Genomic DNA, 18,631 nt, shown 5'->3' with positions numbered 1-18,631 from the left:
CTAAAAACTAAACTTTACTTGCTATCCCATGTCATACGTTCTAGACATAAACGTCACAACAGGGGGCCATTGCTGGTAAGCAGGACTGCTGGGGAGATCAGAATCCCAATCTAACATTAGGGACGGCTTTCGTGCCCCCTAATCATTACGCGCCGGCAATTGATGCTGAGCGCAATGATGTAATCCCGGCACTCTTCAGCAATAGCCAGCGAATAGTGATTGGGGAGCATTATTGGAATGACAGACCTTGTGCTCCCACGACAGAACGGAAGACAGGAGTTTACAGCTGACAGACAGGAGTTAGGGCAGTGTATGTGTAAGGGCAGTATGTTTATGTATGGACAGGCTAGTGTAAGGACAGTGTATTTGTACATGTGTTTATGGCCAGGCTTGTGTAAGAGCAGTGTAAGTATTTGTGAGTTTGTAATCTGGTGTGTGAGGGCAGTATATGTGTATACGTGTGTGTATGGACATGCTTGTGTAAAGGCAGTGTACGTTTATAAAATACCAACACCTGGTAATTCCCATTGCTGTCAATGACCTTAACAAGAAGCAATAGCAATTATGTAATCATGTGATGTATCTCCATGAATTACTTTGAACTTTGACTCTACAGCACTTTACTTTATCTACACTTCAGTACACTGGCAACCAATCCATTCCCTGACCTTCTCCCATCACAGATTACAACACCTCTTTTAACGCCAGCTTCCCTTGATTAATGATCCACATATATCAATGCAGTAGCACATGCTGTAGGAGAAACATACTGCTTTAAGATATATTGTTTGCATTGTGGGTACATTATTAATCACTCTAATAGTTTTTTTCCCTCCTGCATCTTATTACCAAGAAAGCTTAATTAACAACTTTATATTCAAATGATTAACTTGAAAAAAATCATACAGGAAAAATGAATTAAAAGATGCATAAACATCAGGGCTGCCCTACAGGGCAAGAAGTATTTTCAAGGTATGTTTCATTCCATAAATCAGGGTAATGCTTTACTCAAATCTGGACAGACCATAATGTCAAGGGGAAAGTTTTAAGCAGAGGCACTAAAGGGCCTGAGATACAAGCCCTGCTTGCCCCAGACTAAGGCGCAGCCCAAATATACATGGCCGGGAAAGGTTTCACATATATCTGTCTGTTATATACTGTCACAGAATGACCTGTCATACAAGGCCCCAAGGTACTCAAGATGGCTCCAGCCTGGCTGCCAAACAGGCAGGAACTCCATTGTGTAAACTAATCCCATTAACAGGATGGCTACCAGGGGGATATTCAGTAGCTAAAGGGCATTAAAGGTTGGGTTGTCTACATGTACCCGTTTATCAATGTTGATTTATGTTAATGAAGTTCTGTGGCTATATCAGTCTATGTTTTACAAGAATAAACTGTTCATTCCTGCTGTACTCAATTCAAGGTAGTTGTGTGTCTACTTATCGGGTACACATAGCAGGGTTCCAAGGTGCGCATGCTGGCTGGTGCTGGAAGTGATTCCGGGGACAAGAGGAGGATACATGTGGGTGATCTCTGGGAGTTACTACAGCTATCTTGGTGAACCCGTTACATTGGCGGCAGCGGCGGGACCCTCCTTGCAAACGTCCCAGCGGAGTACCAGCGGGTATACCAGCAGCAAGCCAAAGATGGTTCCAGCACTACAGGACGTGTTGGTGCACAGCAGAGTCGCAAGTTACATAAATGCCTGGATGGAGGCTCTCAGAGTGGACCAGGGTGTCCGGGGGATTGTCCTCCCATCCTCCAAGGAATGGTACGTGCTAGAACTAGATTGGCGAATGCAGTACCTGGGAGAGCAGCCTCAAGAGGACTTGGTGGCTGAGTTGGAGAAGTTGCTTCCACTTGAAATGACTGTGGATTGTGGATACCGGGCCCTGTATTGGCAGGCCGTGCAGTGGTGTCCAGAGCTGAAGGATGACTACATGCCAGAGGGCGATGACTTTGGCGGCCCGGGATTGATAATGGAAAGCCTACAAGAGGACCGAGAATTTGGGAGCCCATCGAAATATCGGTGCGAGGAGATCCGGAAGTTCAGGGAAGGGATTCTCGCAGATGTGCCCTGTTACCTGCCCGACTTGTGGGCTGATTTCGATTATTTGGTTTACCAAGAATGGTTCCTGGAGCAGGCCTACCGAGAACTCTTTGACCATGCTCAGCAGTGTGCCCCAGTGGATCCTGTGAGTATTGTGCCCCCACCAGAAGCACAAACATCCGAGCAGAGTGCAACTGGCCTCTGCCCACTCCCTTCCCTCACCCCAGACACTTTGCTCCCGCAATATGGCCCAGAAACTGACCAAGACCCCCCCTGTATGTCCCAGCCAGATCCCCCAGCTGAACTGCTGGCTTCGAGGCAGAGCGCTGCTGGCCTCTGCTCACCCCTTCCACTTGTTCCCAAGCCTGACCGCAGTAACCAAGGAGGGTCCGGTCAGGCAGCCACAAAGTTGGTGGTGCCCCTGGATTTTACAAATGCAGCTGAAGCGCTGCCCTCGGGGCAGAGTGCCGCTGGCCTCTGCCCGCTCCCCTCTGTGACCCCAGCTCCATTGGCTTTACCCCCCCCAATGTTGCCCAGAGGCAGTGATTTCTATGGATCCTGTATCCCCAGCAGAAGTGTTGGCAATGGGAGAGAGGCAGATCGACATCTCTCCCCAGCAGATGGAGTATACAGGAGGGGATGCATGTGGCTTTCCTCCCCTCGCCGAGGATCATACAGACATTTGTACCATGCAGGTGGATTGGACTACGGTCGCCACCTGCAGTCCCCAGAGGTGCCGAGCACTCAGCCCAGAACTCCATATGGAAGGGACCCCAGCCTCTCTGTTTTCTCCCCAGCGGCTGAGAGGACTCCAGGGAGAAGGCACATTTGGCCCTTCTCCCCAGCGAATGGCTGAAAGGCAGAACAATAACAAGAAATATATCCATCCCGTCAAAGTCTGTGCAAGCAGACATATGTTTAAAATCTGCTCTGTTTGTTTATACAAAGGCACAGAGCTTGGAAATAAAGTAATGTGAACAGATTATACACCTTACATTGGTTGGAGTTCATAGCGGCATAGTGTATGTGCCAAGGGAATGTAAACAATTATGAACACCGAGTTTTAGTATGCACTTGCCAATACAGATTGCGTAACACCCACTTAGCAAAGTATCGCCTACTAAGTACTTTCAGCGATTCATCCTGGCTTAGGCCGTCGGGTCTAGGCGAGGCAGCCCCTCTGGAACAAAATTAGGGGGCAGATTGCCCTAAGGGGGCTGGTTACAAGAGAGCCTCCATACATTTCCTTAAAAGGTGCTATGACATTATATATCAGCATTCAGTTTCTTACAGACACGCAACGCCTTTTATTAAACCAGAGATGCCGACACTGGAGGGGGAAATAATACAGACTAAACCGAAACCATAAAAAGTCTGTATATTACTCATTTAGAAAAGACCACATGCTATATTGTTTTAAAATGTACTATGTTTGCAAGGGAGACCACAGGGAAATGTAAAAGGACCAATCAGATATCATATGCATTAAAGTGGATATGATGGCCGAAATGTCCCTTTAATAATCCTATAGCACGTCAGAAAAACTTTTACAAAGAGTCATTAAGAGTGATCACAGCCAGCAGCATGTACGGCAAGACCATTATTCTACTTATTTTACTCCTACACTGGAGAATTACTTGAACTAAAAAAAAAAAAAAAAATACTAAATAGCTGTTCCGACATGGAATATACTCCATCCAATTCAAAACACAGGGCAAAGTGCATGTTAAATAGTGACTAAACACTGCTACACTGGAAAATGCTTGCTACCCGCTGGGTCATACCGAGAGCATTTCCAACTAGGAGTTAATTGGTGTTCGGCTCTCCTTCAAAAAGGCTGCTGTTTGTTCTGTAGCATTGCTCATTTATAACAAATCACCCCACATTTGCATATTGCATTTTAATAGCCTTAAACACACAGAGAAACAAATTACTTAGCCCTATTTTTGTTCCTTTCTTTGGAACATTCCTGATAAATACCCCATTTTACTTGATTGTATTATTTGCCATCTCCTAATTCACATGGGGTTTATAATGGCTAGTGGCCAATATGTCAACATAACAGTAAGTCAAATATTCACTTAAAATGAAACTAAAAATGGAAAATAATTTTATATCCTCAACTGAAAATAATAATGCTGAAACTCAGCACAGACCCACAGTGAATAGCTCCTACTTGCTACTAGCTATTGCGTTAATGAGTTCAATCATACAACCAGTGGTGTCTGTTGGTAAGGGACCATCCTAGTGTAGCATTCAACCACTCCTAGCACTCACCTGCGCATTACTGCGCTAGGGTATGACATCATACCAGTGCTCTGGTGGCAAAGACTATGGAAGCCGTACCAGCTAGGATCTCGGATCTCGCCAACTGCCCATTCAGTAAGTGCTGCGCAGGAGATCCTGGAGTTATTTCTGTGTTATCAGTTTGCTATCCTTACATATCACACATATAATTAATATAATATTATATATATATATATATATTATTATTTAGCCTGCAGAAAAGGCACTTTGTTACCGAACAAATTCAGGAGTCTCTTACCGCCTTAAAGAGCCTGCTTTTTAATCAAAGCACTTTTGCAACTAAACTCTGGAATATGATAACGAGAAGTATACACATGAAAAGACTGCTTTTCATCCTCCTGTGAAAATTGGCCACAATTTCTATCCGAGGCACAGTTTTCATTGAGGTGGTGGAAAGAGATATCAAGTATTAGGCAAAAACAAGAAGATTGTGGGAACAATGATACGTTATATTTATATAACTCTTGCACAAGCCAGCGCTGGAGCAAGCTGGTGATGAGTATACTAAGCATGTTCTCTGGTAAGCAGGAAAATGTTTTTGACCTAAACCATCTCCTGCAAACCTAGGTGCTGGGCGGCAATGAAAAGGAGCAAATACACAGGGGGGGGTCTGCAGAATCCCTACATGCAATTGCAAAAGTGTTTAAAGTAGACACAGGTATATGCTTTAAACAGCCAAATATATAAATACATAATTATTTTTTTATTATTTTTTTATTTTTTTAAAGGGACGCTCTGGCCATCACATGAACTTTAAAGCGGGTCCCTTTACATTTTCATGGGGTTTGCTTGGCAAATACAAAAACTGTCCCTCTAACATGCACTACCGAGGTATACAAGAGAAATATTTGTATCAGTAACAGTTTACACAATACCAGAACACTTACATAATGGACATTTCACTTTACCAAGTGGCATTTTCAAACTGGAGTCAAGCTATCAGACACTTTCAAATCAGTGGTCATGCCATCAAACGCTTTTATCCGCTCATATCTAGCAAATTACCTTTTATAACATTTCTGCATATATTACAAAATTCCACCGTTGGACCAACACATTTACACTGCACATATCTCACACACACACCCCCCTATATAATATCTTACAATATGGTGCATTTTTACTGTGGAAATTTAAAGATATAGCACCCCAAATAGCAGCGCAGTACTTGATAAATGTCATATTTCAACATTCTACATGGGGTTAAAAAAAATTCCCCCATTGGACCAATACAGTTACACTGCACTTATCTCAAACACAACCCCCTCTATTTCTGAGAATATGGTGCATTTTTACTGTGGAAATTTAAAGCTATAGCTCCCCAAATATCAGCCCAGTAGACGGCACCTGGTATTTTTCAGGATTCTACAGAGGGTTAAAAAAAATTTCCCCATTGGACCAATACAGTTACACTGCAGATATCTCAAGCACATGCCCCTCTATTATTTCTGAGAATATGGTGCATTTTTACTGTGAAAATTTAAAGCTATGGCGCCCCAAATATCATCCCAGTGGACAGCTAATGGGATTTTTCAACATTCTACATGGGGTTCAAAAAAATTTCCCCCATTGGACCAATAAAGTTACACTGCAGATATCGCAAACAAGTGCCCCTCTATTATTTCCGAGAATATGGTGCATTTTTACTGTGGAAATTTAAAGCTATAGCACCCCAAATATCAGCCCAGTAGACAGCAACTGGCATTTTTCAACATTCTACAGAGGGTTAAAAAAAATTCCCCCATTGGACCAATATATTTACACTGCACATATCTCAAGCACACCCCCTTCTATGCTGGGGGGGGGTTTATACACGGCAAGGAGTTATCCATCACAACTTAATCCGGACACAATGGTTTTGTCTCAGATTGTATCACTTACGTTCTTGCCACCAACTATTAGCTACCTAGATCTACATGAAGCCTCCCCAACCATTCCTCGTTTTGAGGCCGATGTTTAGTGACCTTCACAGTTGGTAATGGAACACATTTTAGCTCAAGGCTGTTCCTATTTGCTAGTGATGTACACCCTGCCCTGCTTAATCAGATCATTGTGACATGGTTAACAGCATGATGGTAATTGCCGACTGCAAAAACAGATACATCCTTCCCTTAAAAGGAATCGTGCAAAGCACTTTCTACAAATTAAAAAAGGTACAAATGTGCCACTGCTCCAATATGTTTATTTGCAGTAATAACCTGCAGAAAATTAAATCAAACCATTCGTAGTTTGGCTGCCACAGCAGATCTTGCACAAAAAAAAATAAAAAAAGAGCCATTTGGTTAAAAGCCTATTTGGATAAAAGTGTATATTAAGTTTAGTCTGTTATTGGAGAATTTGCACAAAGATATGTAAAATAATTATCTAATTGATTCTCCCGGCTTAAAAGAAAGAGATTAAATTACTTTGGCTCCATAGCATGTAGGAGACTGGCCATGAGCACTCCTATAGTGGGTTTTTTTTTTTTCTATGATGATTTTCTTCACTATACATAGTAAGTTGGTTATGTCTTAACATAAACAGTACCATGATATTTTTACATTTGGTTTAGTATTACATATAAATAATGCAAGAGGCACAAGCAATTGTGTTAATTGCTCTGCCAGTTTATCTTTTGGGGTTTTAAAGATGAACTGCCAAAATCAATTATTTTAGCCTTGCTTTACTACCTAAAACTACCTATCTACCTTTGGAACTTTTATCCACCACATGCCTCAAAATATCAACATCTCCATCATGGCATTTAGGGAGAGATAAGAGATTTATACAGGTTTATTTTGCACATAGATCTGCAAGTAGGATTAAGTGACAGAGGCAGATCTACTTTAATTATTCTCTGCTATTTGGAATACATTGTTTATGTGGGTTCTTTTTACTCTAAGGGTTAATACAGCAGTGGCTTTGTGTTTAATAATTGTGTAAGTCACGTTACTTTTAATGAATATGACCCAGTGACTCTTGGTTACTTCTTAATTTCCTCTGCAAAATCAATGTCGGAGTCGGGCAACGAACCTGATAACAGATTCTCTCGGTGATGAAGCAGATGTTTACCTGCAGAGTTTGGGCACATATTTAATAAACGTCTTTATTCTATTAAGCACCGATTCATAATGTCTATTGGAGGCTTTAACTAGAACTTAAGTGATTTGTAGCATTTGAAACATTTTAAAATTACTTTAGGTGTCTAATGGGGAGGGGGGGTCATCACACTTAAGTAACATTCTAATTAACCCCTTCGTGACAAAGGCTGATTTTACTTTTTGTACCCTTTGGGACAATGGCCGTTTTAACATTTCTGCGCTGCTCGTGTTTAGCTGTAATTTTCTTCTTTCCAGTTTACTGAACCCACACACATTATATATTGTTTTTTTCAGGACAAGAAGGGCTTTCTTTAGATGACATTGTTTTGATTGTATCATATTATTTACTATTAAAAAAAGTATAAAATATGGTGAAAAATTTAGAAAAAAAGTCGTAAACAACTTGTTTTTCCGTGTCGTGCCATTTCCGATTCATAATGTCTATTGGAGGATTTAACTAGAACTTAAGCGATTTGTAGCATTTGAAACATTTTAAAATTACTTTAGGTGTCTAATGGTGGGGGGGGGGGGTCATCACATTTAAGTAACATTCTAATAAAAATATTTCCCCTTGATGTCCTATGGACACAAATTACCCGTGACCTGGCAGGTATTCATACAAGGTCACAAATACTCCCACCTTAAAGAGGTGCTATGTTAGAATGAACCCCTTCAACCGATGGACCATTGAAAATGCAGTTTGAGGCTTCAGAGGTGTACCTAGAATTTAATGAACAGTAGACGGCTGTACATATTTATTTAAAATTACTAGAGCAGAAATGCTAAAATAAAGTGTTTCTTTGCACTTGTTTCTATGGCAACACGTACACAGTTGACACCTGTACTGATCCTATTTAAAAGTATGTGTGCCACAATTACAGTGTTTCTTAATGAGTGGGAAATCCACTTCTCTGTTACATTCCCTATAAAGTGTTTTATATTTACAAGAATGATTAATTTACATGTTGAAAGCAAATTAGGGATATAATTAAGCCCAGGGAAGCTTACAAAAATATATTTCCTGACAAAGAGGATATTCCTTCCCCAAAAATGTAATAGACTGAACCGTATGCGAACAATCTCTAGTACTTCAGACATGTGAATAGAGAAGGGTCCAGGAACAAAAACATTTTAAAGCTTAGAAACCCAAGGCCGGTGCCCTGTTCCATATTGTGGCCTTCAAAAGGCTATATTGGTAACCAACCTTTACTACCAAGCAGCACCAAAAAGAAAAAGAGGAATCAAGAGTCTATGTAACATGCCAACCAAAAGGTTCCAATTAAGACACTAATAAAAACGTACTGTATACAGGCACAACAAAAGCAAACATCGACCCAAGTATCTGGTAGATACGTGGACCAGTCCCTTGGAAATTGGAGACATACGCTCAGCACTACATGCTGAACATTATGGCATTACCGAGTAACAAACAGGCATCAGAAACCCTATTGATTGATTTCAGAACAGTTTTCTGGAATACAATGAATAGTGGTTGGAGCCAGGAGTCATGCTGCTCTGCATACATTCATGTTTCTCCACAGTTAAATATTTTTTTCCACTAAAAAAAAAATGTAAAAAAGTCTAAACACATGTTTTGGAATAAACGCGTGTACTAATTACCTCAGAAAGCACGCAGTGGATATGCAATTACACTGAACCCGCTATAACCTAGCTTAATGGGTAACCCAGGAAAACACTTGATGTAGCAAAGCTTCACATTATTGAAACAGCAGACAACACCCACTGGGATTGTGACCAACAAAAGAGCCTGTTAACTTATTTACTAGCAAATTCCATTCATTTTTCTTTTACCTGTTCTTTTTAACCCTTATGTTCTTCTCTCTTTCCTTCCACCCAAAACAAGCACGAGGAAGACCAAATTGTTGCCAGCAAAACCCATGTCATATGTAGCAAAACTACCTACCTGCCTTTGGTAGGACTTTTTAAATTTACCCCTCAAAAACTTTACCAAACCTCAAAGCTCCTGAGGATTTGCATCAATTTGAACATAGATCCCCAAAACTAACAAACAGTAGAACAATATGTTGTATAGGTTAATGTTATTGGAATAACGGTACTTAAAAGGATTAAACATATTTAAAGTCAAATGTAATAAAGAAGGTCCTCCATAACCTCGGATGACAGACTAAGCCAATTAACGCTGTGTACCTTCTATTAAGGAGATTACAAATAAATATGCATTATGCAGGGCCAGTTCAGCCCTACCTGGTGGAGAAACTTGCAGGTGTTTAATGGTGAAGTGACTTGCAACTCTCCCTTTAGAGAATAAAAACTATTCATGATTGTTTCCCCTTAATGATTGGTATACTTGTTAGAGTCTATGCTATATTACATTTATCAACATATCCATTGGTGGTTAACAACTAATGTAGAAAAAGAAAAAAAAAAGCTATTTATATACTTCAAAAATCACTTGCAGTAGCGTTTAACCCCTTCGTGACAAAGGCTGATTTTACTTTTTGTACCCTTCGTGACAATGGCCGTTTTAACATTTCTGAGCTGCTCGTGTTTAGCTGTAATTTTCTTCTTCCCCGTTTACTGAACCCACACACATTAGATATTGTTTTTTTCAGGACAAGAAGGGCTTTCTTTAGATCACATTGTTTTAATTGTATCATATTATTTACTATTAAAAAAAGTTTCTAACTTTTAGTTGAAAAATCTTTTACTCATCTATAAAAGGTAATGAAAAAACCTGCTAAATAGATTCTACTATTTGTCCAGAGTTTAAAAATGCTGATGGTGAAGATCACCGGAAGCGGCGGCTATGACCACTCTCCAGAGCGGTCACAGTCCATCCAGAGGTAAGTGTTTTAAGTTTATCGTTGATCGCCTCCTAAACGCTTTTAAAACGGGCGGATGTATGGCGGATGTTGACGCCCCGTGGAGGGGCCAGAGATGGCCCCGAGTGCCGATCGTGGCGTTGCTGAATGCCTCGAGGTCGAGGCATTACAGCAACGCCGTTTGGGTGCAGAAAGCGAAAGTAGATCGCTTTCTGCACCCGTTTAAAGACGTGCCGGTCCTGGCACGTCAATTGTCGTTAACGACTTGATTTTCCGTGACGTGCCCAGACCGGCAATTGTCATCAAGGGGTTAAGTCAGTCTTTTAGGAGACTTTTTGTTTTTTTTCTTATCATCAAGCTTTTGCAATTGAACCAGCTGTACCCAGTATTTTGGAAAATGTTGAAGCAATTTTAGGTTTCCTATTATTTAGCAGAAAATTGAAAGGTGACAGTCTGCATTTGTAATTTGATGTCAGATTCTGTAAATTGAATTTATGAAAAGGGTAAATTTGATGTCCCATTTTGTTGGCACAGAATGACTTTGTTCAAGTCTACATGAAAATTTAAATCCAAGTGTCATTTGCATATGAATGCGGCGGAAAGTCTCTTCCAACAAAAGCTTCGTCATGTGATAAATCTCTCCCTTTACATAATAGTACCCAGATCAAAGCAAATTTTTGGGATTTTAAATAATGCAGGAATACATTCACTCAAATGGAGTGTTTCTTACTTGCAATTGTACAGCAACAATCCAAAATACTATACAAATTAAGATACATTTGAGTATTCACAAAACATACATACTGTAATCTTAAAAATGAATATAAAAACCTAATTTCTGGATACATAATACAATAACTACTTGCTTTTAGAACATGATTTAGTCCAACCTGTGTCCCATATTTATATCCTGCTTTTTTTCCTCTTTTCAAGAATGCATTATTCTTTATTCGGGCCGTCAGGGACAGTAAACAGTCCCTTTAAGAAAGCACACAATAGCAATATCATCCTTTGCGGTTTGTGCGGCTTGTGGACAAGACAATGTTTTTGGCCCAGTATGTTCCCAATGGACAGGTTCCTAGAGACTAGTTTGGTCATTATATTAAGCACTGAGCTTGTCATATAACCAAGGTCTGCTCTTCTAGAAACAAGTCTTATTTCTTATTTAATGTCAACAACGCTAAAATAACTTCTGGACTATGCACTTACACCATCGAGAATAAACTTTCTATGTGTCAACTAGGTATTTAATACCCAACAAATCTTAATTTGCCTCATACTATCCCTAACACCACAGTGCAGTAACAGAAGTAAATATATGCTAGGGCAATGATTGGGGAAAAATAAGAAAGCAAGGAATCCTGGGCTACTTTGATTAAGTTTTACGATACTACATATATATACACACACATTATATATATATATATATATATATATATATATATATATATATATATATATATATATATATATATATATATATATATATATATATATATATATATATATATATATATATATATATATATATATATAGAGAGAGAGATATATCCATATTTACACACACAATGTGTTTAATATACTTTTGATCTAGATTTTGATCTAGAGAATTTAGTGTGCCCCACTACAGATTACATGATCGCTAAAGCAGGATTCGGCAAGAGTTTAGCTTGTTTAGCATACCAATATTTGTTAACTGTGTTAACATTTAGTGTTCACACATTGTGGCTCCAATTTGGGGACTTTGCCCCAGTGTACAAAGCAAGGTTTTTACACGTTTGGTGTGGAGAAACCCGAGTGGCCTCCATAGAGCCATGACCTTAACCCCAGTGAACAACAATACAACAATATTCTAGCAGCCTGGAATATGTTCCAGAATGGTAGCAGATATGTCCCAAGGCATTGGGAAATATAAAAAAATAAAAAAAAATAAAAAAGTTAAAAGTGACAATTCCAGGGTACTTACGTAATGCGTACAAGGAGATGAATATTCCAGCTAAGCAAAAGCCTTCAAAGAACCTGAGGGTGCTGAACATGGTCATGTTCACAGACAAGGCAAGGGTAAGTCCAAAGATCAAATTGAGGACTACAGAACACATTAGAACAAGGCGTCTTCCCAACCTACGAAGAAGAAAAAAAAAAAAAGAAACATTGTTGTCCTTTAATACAAATCAAACATTATCAAGTTCTGTAAGCAATATTATACTTTATATGTAAATACTTGTTCAACACAGCTACATGCATAACTATCGGGGTCCCATTGAAAGGGCAGCCCTAATAATTGCCTATATATTTTTTTTGTTTTATTCAATTTAAACAAATCCTGACAAGAGGAAGTTATTATAGTTGCTCCCACTGGTAAACAGAACAAGGCCTTAATTACAAAGTTTATTCATTTAGTGCACAGAATGGTATGAGTTAGGTAAGGTGACGGATTATAGACAGATTTAACTTCCTGCAGTCATCTGTAATGAATTTGTGAATACAAGAAGCCTCTCTATGTAATAATAGTAAACATTTCTAATAACGGAAATGGCAAATTTGCATGTAAAGTCAAATCAATTTCACTTATGCAAAAATTTTTTTTTTTTTAGGGATATAATTTAGGATGAGACTTCTCTTAGTTTGAACATTTTTGAAGTAAGAAATGTAGGCAGTCCGTCTCTAAGGGGACTAAAAATGTTTAAAATTGCAGAAGACGCTGGCCCACCTTCACCAAAGGGGAGAGAGTAAAACTTATCTAAATCAGTGCCAAACTAAAATTTTTTTAGATGGTTGCTTCAATGCTACAATACATGTAGTTGCTCGTTAATTACATAATTCTAGTTTTAACCTATAAAATTATTTATATGAGTTTATTTGTTGTACCGAAATGCAAAACATAATATTTTAGAAAAAGTAACAGATCATCTTTAGTGACCAGAACGCGCATAATAATATTAGGTGAAAACCCAAACAATTCAGAAAGGTTAGGAAAACCAGTAGCTGCTCAGTAATTTATCCGGTACAACAGGGAAAACTGGTTTTTAAACTTCTTGTGACCTAAGCATGTCACTTCATGTTCATGAAGCCGCTTTATACGTGTTCTATTGGCTCCAAATACTCTGTTGCCTTCCTAGCTGGTTTCAGTAGAGGCAACCAATGGGAAAACTTAAACAGGACAGAAGTCTCATTTCTAACTCATAACTACAGGATGTATTCGCCTAATGTGCATGCAGTAAAATGCATTGGAATCCCCATAATTTAAAAATAAAAATATGATTTTGGAGACTAGACTATTCCTTCAATAATGAACATGCCATAGAATGAAACAATACTCAATGGGGAACAAATGTCTTAGATCAAAGTTAGACATTGCTCCATCATGTTCAATCAAGCTCTTTACTTCACGCACCAAGCATGACACACAGATCTCCCTTACCAACTTATTTTATTGGTTTTGATTTAGATCATTGTCACTGGGATATAACATTCAGTCCATTAATATAATGGCCCCGAAGTAAGTAGAAAGTTGGGTGCCCTCTGTGGTGCATGCTATCATTGGTTAGACACTACACGATGGGGTGTAGACTAGTCAGGTCCCTGGTAGTTAAGAACCTTGGTGGAGATGAATCAACGGAGACAGAAAGATCCCAGGTACAACTTACTGACCAATGGGACAGAATTAGGGATTCAGCTAGATCTTTATCCTCATTTATACAACTCCCTTCATTTGTCTTCAATGTAATTATTCCCTGCTTACATTGTTCTATAATCACATACTCTGGTTAAATGAACTATATAGTTTACCGTTCAGGGTTGTTATATGTTTAATAAAGAGAATGCATGTGATTAATATGTGCAGGGCCACGTCTACTTAAACAAGTGATGTAATATGACCTAAGATACGAGATTTCCAGGGAGGATGGAGATAAAAAAAACGGTTTTGAATCGGCAGTGTTTGGAGAATGACATCCTAGCATGCTCCTACCACAATGCTGTCCACAAGGAATAGCAAAGCAAAGCCTTACAAGCCCAGATGTCAGAGTTGCTCCCTTGTGTTTCTGCACTGTGCAGAGGATATATGATGCTATTCCCACATGAGGAAGTAAGATTTTGCCTGCCCACCAACAGAGCAGCCCTGGGTATCAGGAGGGAAGGTAGTGTGTTGATACTTGTCTGTTTCTGCAAACGTGCAGGTGTATTAATAAATCACTGTTCTAAATTCCGTCGGGACAGCCCTGATCTACACAGTCATCAGAGCATCTCCTCCTGTCCTGCAGCAGTTAGACATGGTATCAAAAAATTTAACATTTTGGGTACAGTAATTTACAAAACTCTGGCTGCCTAGCAAGGCACAGTTTTAAAGGAAATTCATATAGATCTATCTCGACCACTATCAAGTCCTAAAAATTCACAGATCAGTCTGTTTAAAAAAAGAGGCATTCCACTAAATTAAACGTTGGTCACAAAACCCTTGTTAGATAATAAAACTGGACTTCTCCTTTAAGTGGCAAATGAAAATGAAATTTACATCCGTAGCTTTCACACAATACCTAGGTTCTACCAGCACAGTCATTTTCTTGTTGCCTAGTAACCTCAGTAATACTGTGAATGTTATCGTAGGGCTTCTCTATCTACTAACCCCATAATAATCAAGCCATAATCAAGGTCCACATCATAAAGACTAATGTCAATCACCCAATAAGGGGACACTGCTGTTTAAAAATTATAAAATGTTCTGATAATTAGTGTTTAATTATATCTGCATTAGGTTGAAATGTACCGTATTTGCTCGATTATAAGACAAGGTTTTTTTCAGAGCAAATGCAGAAGGAGGTGCGGTTAGCAGCAGGGGTTGTCTGCGCAGACCTTCTCCGGCTGTCAGAGAGGAGAGTTCTCTCTGACAGCCGGAAGGTGTATGCGCGATGGATGCAGACAACCCCTGCTGCTAACCGCACCTCCTTCCGGCTGCAGCGGAAATTGCCATAGGGGGTCAAAAGGCATATCATGGGGCACAGTGGCATATAGAGGGTTAAAAGTCATATCATAGGACACAGTGGCATTTAGAGGGTTAAAAGGCATATCATGGGGCACAGTGGCATATCATGGGGCACAGTGGCATATAGGGGGTATAAGGCATATCATGGGGCACAGTGGCAAGCCTGGGCGCAGATTGGAAGATAAAAGGAAAAAAAGAGTTTACATGGATTAAAATTTACCAGTTACATTTTTCCTATAGGGTCACCTTATATTCAGGCTTTTTTTCTTAAATTAATATTCAGATTTTGGGGGGGTCGTCTTATAAATCGAGCAAATACGGTATTAAAGGCTTTACTTAAGATGTTTTGCAACATTTTGTAACTTTGTAACTATTTGTGCCAAGATGGCTGCAAACAAGGCTACAATAGGTTCCCAAACAGCAGGATTTGACAAATCTCACGAGCCAGGTAGTTATAGCTACTAGATGTTTCAATTTAAGTCTGCTGGGGATTTTTCTGTTTACCTACTAATCTCTGCACAAGTTGATCCAGCCCATACCAGCATTCTGATTAGATATTGCTCCACTTTAAGGATTGGGGAACTATTGGAATCATTTGAATTACATGAGTCAATATAACAAAAGGTTGTGAAACCTTATTAGGCAGCATGAAATTATATATTACAACATCAAATCTAGATTTTGCTATAACCAACTCGAGATTATGGAGGGGCAGTAGTGGTGGCCCCATGGAGTGCCGCTGTGGAGCTCTCATACTGTGCAAGGAAACTCTTTTCCCGCCCAGGTTCCTGCTTCCCCTGCGCGTGCAAGAGCTTCTTCGCACAGTGTGCGGCCACCACAGCATTAAGCTGTGGGCCCCGTTAGGCTGCATAGACGCCTGCACGTCCCCAGTGAATGAATGAGTGAGGGGCAGAGTAGACAAAGGCAGGCTGCTAAAGGAGCAGAGGCCTAGCACGTCAATGTCTGGCTTAGTGTATTGAGTGAGGGGCAGAGTAGACAAAGGCAGGCTGCTAAAGGGGCAGAGGCCTACCACGTCAATGTCTGGCTTAGTGTATTGAGTGAGGGACAGAGTAGACAAAGGCAGGCTGCTAAAGGGGCAGAGGCCTACCACGTCAATGTCTGGCTTAGTGTATGGTGATGCGAATTACGCTGTACCATATCTGTTCTTTAAATGTATTTAATCTATTTATAAGTTAATTATTTTTTTTCGGATGTCTAGTTTTTTTCAGTTGCCAACATTCATTTTTTGGGGGTGCCACATACTCTAGGTACGCTCTGTGGAGGGGTAAGGCTGCCATGATAATACCACTTTTCAATGTACACGACAATAATCCCTATGGCCTGAGAAATCTAAAATTGGGATAAATTGATATTTGTATTACAGATAACTTCCTCCTCCTTCCTGTCCCTGGGTTACTTAGTTATTCATTTGGGAATTAAATTAAATAGCGGTGGTATGCCTTGTGTACCAAATCCTACATTGCTTTTTATTAGAGCTGCCCTGAGCCCATCTTCACAAATAAATCACGAGGAGGAATAACTCTGTTCTTTGTTCTTTTCTGTGATTTAGCATTACTCTTACAAAACATACTTAACAACATATAGAGGATATATTACAATATTAACTTAGATAGCTATTTAAGAATGTTTGAAAAATCTTACCAGTCTGAAATGCAACCCGCAATCAGGTATCCAAATATCAGTCCAACCAAGAGAGAAAACTTGGCAATATGGACTTTCCAGGAAGATTCGCAAACAACCGCCCACTGGTAAGGAAGGAGAAAGAGTGAATTAGATTAGGTTCACACAGGGCATGCACTTAAGTATTATTGCAATAAAAACTACAAAAAACACACCTTAAAAGGTTTATTCACCTAGAATAAGGGTGCTGCTTCATTTACATAAAACAGCAATTTTAAGAGTAGTCTCTGAAATGCATAGTGTGCTATATTAATAAACTATATTTTTAAAGTATACAATATACGGAAAAGGTTGTTTGTTCTGTAATCATAGAAGTAAAAAAAATTAGTAATTTACAATGAGATTTTAAAGTTAGCCCTAAAAATATTTTGCATTATCTTTATCACAACAAGGGGATAATGCCAAAGTTCATGGCTGTGAACACCTCCTGTAATTAGAGGGCATTCGATTCAGTATCCCAGACCAGGCTGCACAATGGCATTTAGGACAGAGGAGAGCCTTGTTGCACATGATAATTCAGGCAGCTGGTCATGAGATCCCATGCTGAGCTTACTTGTGAGTCACTGCAGACTGTCGAAAATTCCTTGGCATTAACAATGATGCAGTAATTACTTGTCAACGGGAACACTTTGAATTGAGACCTTACGCTAAGAGATTGTTACTTTTACTGGCATGCAACTCTGTATAACGGATTCCCATACTTTACAGATCTGCAAATCATCTCAACGGATAATACACAAAGCATAGAAAGACAGTTGACTTATAACAAAGAAAATAAAACAGAGAAGCAGAGACATTATATGTCAACCTTGCTTGCCCTGTGTCCGGTCAACCATATCATTATCTAGTGAATTGAAGGTAGTATTTCAGCGAACAAACACCTGTCAATCTAACCATGAAGGGCACATCAGCCATCATTGTCTTATGCTCCACACGTAGTCAATGGCTAAAGGCTAGGTTTAGGATTGACCTATTTGGAGGCTTTTCGGTCATATTCTTATGCCAAGCATCAATCACAAGCTCTCACCACCCCTGGCAACAAAATGGTAAAAAAAATAAAATAAAAACAAAATAAAGTGTATAGATCCATCATAAAACTTTTACAACTTATTTTGGCAATTAATCCGTCAGTCAGTCAATGTAAAGGAAGGTTGAAATAAATCATTTCAAAACACATTTAAATTGATTCTTTCAGAATGGCTGCTGACCAGCTCAAAGAAAGAAGTAGAAAAAGACAGCACTCATCCTATTTGTGATGGATTGAAATAACCTGCAAATGGTTTCCTAATGAAATATATTTAAAAAGTACACATATAATGGAATAAGACTCTCTAGAAGAAATGTATATACTTATATTGTAGTTCTGTAAAAGGAATTTGGTTCTCCAATTTCCTATTACAATATCGACATACTGTGAGATATATATATTATATATATCTATACACACACTTAACCCTTTCTTTTAGTAATTTGACATTAACCGATTCTGCATAAGTAAATATGGATTAAACATTCTAGATTTTTATTGTACCACATACATTTTTTTTTTTGTTTTAAGAATAGACTAGCATTATATTTTAACAAAAATAATTAAAACGTGTTAAGAAAAAAAAAATATTGTGGCTACGCTATGTAGAATAGTTACTGTATAGAGTATATTCAAGGCCAAATGTCATTTTTATGATCTGCCAAGAAGAGCGGCCAA

The 18,631-nt window shown here is 39.1% G+C and overlaps 1 pseudogene; it reads right to left on the bottom strand.

The window, feature by feature from the left end:
* LOC149302711 (solute carrier family 22 member 23-like) overlaps nucleotides 1-18,631 on the bottom strand; it is a 64,671-nt pseudogene that overhangs the window by 25,449 nt on the left and 20,591 nt on the right.

The sequence above is a fragment of the Sceloporus occidentalis genome, unplaced genomic scaffold (assembly GCF_023333645.1).
Source record: "Sceloporus occidentalis isolate IW3139 unplaced genomic scaffold, rSceOcc1.0.p SCAF_18, whole genome shotgun sequence".
Taxonomy (NCBI): domain Eukaryota; kingdom Metazoa; phylum Chordata; class Lepidosauria; order Squamata; family Phrynosomatidae; genus Sceloporus; species Sceloporus occidentalis.
Note: the sequence above shows the minus strand (reverse complement) of the source record. Positions and strands in the feature narration are given on the sequence as shown.